Source organism: Pogoniulus pusillus, unplaced genomic scaffold (genome assembly GCF_015220805.1).
Source record: "Pogoniulus pusillus isolate bPogPus1 unplaced genomic scaffold, bPogPus1.pri scaffold_69_arrow_ctg1, whole genome shotgun sequence".
Classification (NCBI taxonomy): domain Eukaryota; kingdom Metazoa; phylum Chordata; class Aves; order Piciformes; family Lybiidae; genus Pogoniulus; species Pogoniulus pusillus.
In genome coordinates this window covers 384621-387950 of record NW_026974716.1, presented here as the reverse complement: position 1 = coordinate 387950, position 3330 = coordinate 384621, and positions in this window count along the sequence as shown.

Genomic DNA, 3330 nt, shown 5'->3' with positions numbered 1-3330 from the left:
TTTTCAAATTCAATGGTGGTCTCTAGACAATCAATCCCTTTTTCCACAACATTTCCCTATGTTCAGCCAATTTTGATATATATTCTTGTAATTCTTGATCTCTTATTAATACATTATCCTGAGGATTCTCAATCCTATAAGGCATCCCATATAACATTTCGAATGATGATAACCTCAGATCCGTCCTTGGTCTTGTTCTCAAAATCAACAATGCCACTGGTAAATACTTTACCCATGATAACCTTGTTTCTACCATCAATTTAGTCAAAGTACTTTTGATTTCTGCATTTATTCTTTCTACCTTTCCTGAGCTTTGTGGATGCCATGGAGTATGGTAGTCCCATTTAATCCCTAATGCTTCGACCACTTCTCGAATAATTTTTGAAATAAAATGAGGTCCCCTATCTGAGTCAATAATTAGAGGTACCCCATATCTTGGTATGATGTTTTCAAGTAAAATTTTAATTACCTGATTTGCAGTAGCTCTAGCAGTTGGAAATGCTTCTACATAATTTGTCAGATGGTCCACTATTACCAATAAATATTTATATCTTCCAACTTTAGGTAATTCAGTAAAATCAATTTGTATATTCGAGAAGGGTCGGTAGGCAGGGGGTCTCCCGCCAAGGGGCTTCTGTTGTTTATGGCTATGATTTACTTTGAGACAGGTTTCACAGGAAAGTATCACACCTTTTGCCAAGTTGTGGACTCCTACACATGTATATTGTTGCTCAAAATGGTCCACCAAAGCTTGGGCTCCCCAATGAGTCTTCTCATGTATTCTAGTAAGTATATCTACAGCTAGTCCCTTGGGTAAAACTTCCCGCCCGTCTGGCAGTATAAATTTGCCATCTCTTTCTACTACCCCCATTTGTTTTAATTTTTCCTTTTCATTTAGATCAAAACTCTTTCCATAGTTCTTATTTTGTACGGCCATTGTCAATATAACATGTATATTCCCAGCTGCTTTATTTGCTTCTGTATCAGCTATGTTATTTCCTCTAATCTGGTAATTAGTTCCTCTTTGGTGACCTTTTACATGTACAATTGCTATTTTCTGTGGTCCTTCTAATGCTCCCAAAACTCTCTTAACTAATTCCTGATGAATCAATCCTTTTCCTTGTGAGTTTATAAAACCTCTTTCTTCCCAAATTTTTCCAAACGTGTGTACTACTCCAAAGGCATACTTAGAATCAGTATATATGGTTCCCTCTTTCCCTTTTAAGTGTTCTAAGGCTTTCCATAGGGCATATAGTTCACAGGCTTGCGCCGACCAACTAGCACTTAAGGGTCCCGATTCCTTAAGTTTGAATTCTCCTTTAAGCAACTGGACAATGGCATATCCTGATATTCTTTTCCCTTCTACAATCCGGGATGATCCATCCACAAAAAGAATTTCTCCCTTGTCAAGTTCTTCTTCTTCTAAGTCAGGTCTTATCCTGGTTTGTTGCTCGATAGTTTGTAAACAATCATGGACCAATGTTTCTTCTTTTCCTGGATACAAGAATTCGGCAGGGTTAACAGCAGCAGTTAATTTTAGATTTAACCTGGGGGATTCTATTAAGATTCCTTCATATTTCAGAAGCCTGCTATCTGTCAACCACTTTTCAGCTTTCTGTTGTAATACTCCCCTGATGTTATGGGGGGCATATAAAATGACTTCTCCCCCAACGGTAATTTTGTTAGTCTCTTCAAGTAGAGTAGCAGCAGCAACTACAATTTGTAAACAACTGGGCCAGCCCCGACTCACGGGGTCTAGCACTTTTGAGAGATATACTACTGGTTTCTTTTGTCCAGCCCACTCTTGAGTCAATACCCCTAGAGACATTCCTTCACTTATATTCACAAACAGATGAAACGGCCGCTTTAAGTCTGGTAATTGTAAGACTGGAGCCTGACTCAATTCTATTTTTAACTGTCTTGCCTTATCTTCCTCCTCTGTGTTCCAGCAAGGTAATTTATTCTCACTTAATTTTTCATACAAAAATTTAACTTTACCACTATAATTTTCTATCCACTGTCTGCAGTATCCTAATAATCCTAAGAGTTGTCAAATCTGCCTTTTAGTCTTTGGAATTGTAAGCTCAGAGATCCCTTTAACTCGCTCCGGGTCTAAAATATTTTTTCCTTGAAATATGTAATGCCCTAAGTACTTTACTTTCTCTTCTACAAACTGCACCTTGTCCCTTGAGACCTTTAATCCCTTTTCTGCCAAAAAGTTTAATAACTTTCTGGTATCTTGACTTACTCTCTCCTCCTCTTTTCCTGCAATGAGGAGATCGTCCACATACTGTAAAAGGACATTTTCTTCATGTGTCTGGAATTCCCGCAGAAGTTCCTCTAACACTTGGCCGAATAGGTTTGGTGACTCTGTGAATCCCTGAGGCAGCACCGTCCGTCTTAATTGTTGTTTTCTATTTGTTTCTGGGTCTTCCCATTCAAAGGCAAAGTAGTCTCTACTTTCCTTAGAGATCGGACATGCCCAAAAGGCGTCTTTTAAATCAATTACACTATACCAGGAATTATCTGGCCCTAATTTACTCAAAAGTGTATATGGATTTGCTACCACAGGGAACCTAGTAATTGTCCTCTTATTAATTTCTCTTAAATCATGCACCAACCTATATTTCCCATTTGATTTCTTTACTGGTAAAATGGGTGTATTAAAAGGAGACATGCAAGGTTCCAAAATTCCTTGTTTTAAAAGTCGGTCTACCTCTGGTTTTAATCCTTTCCTTCCTTCTAATGGGATGGGATATTGTTTGATTCTGACAGGTATTTGTGGGTTAGAAATTTGTATGTCCAGTGGAGGTATGTTCAGTCTACTTATGGTTTCTGGATCATACCATACTTCGGAATTTATTTGTTCTTCATCTTTAATTGTTAACGGATAATTTAATACCGTAACCTCCTGTTTCTCTACTTTAATTTCTAGTTTCAATTCTACAATCATGTCACGTCCCAGTAGATTATACTCTGCTTCAGGGACCAAAAGCAAATCTCCAAGCCCAAATTTATTTTCTGTCTCAAATATCACATTTTTGATTTTTTTAACCCGAAAGGGTTCTCCTTTTGCTCCGATCACCCTTATGGTTTCATTAGAAATTTCATATCCCCGGGGGAGGGTTTGAATTGTTGATTTTTCAGCTCCAGTATCTACTAAGAATGTAAATTCTTGCTTTTGGGGACCTATTTTGATCTTTATCAAGGGCTCCCGATGGCTTCGGTCCCCTAAGAGATAGAGCCCCTGACTCCCCTATTCTATTTTCTGTATCTCCTCATCTTTAATCCTTTCTCTGCAGTTTTTCTTAATGTGCCCTTTCTTATTAC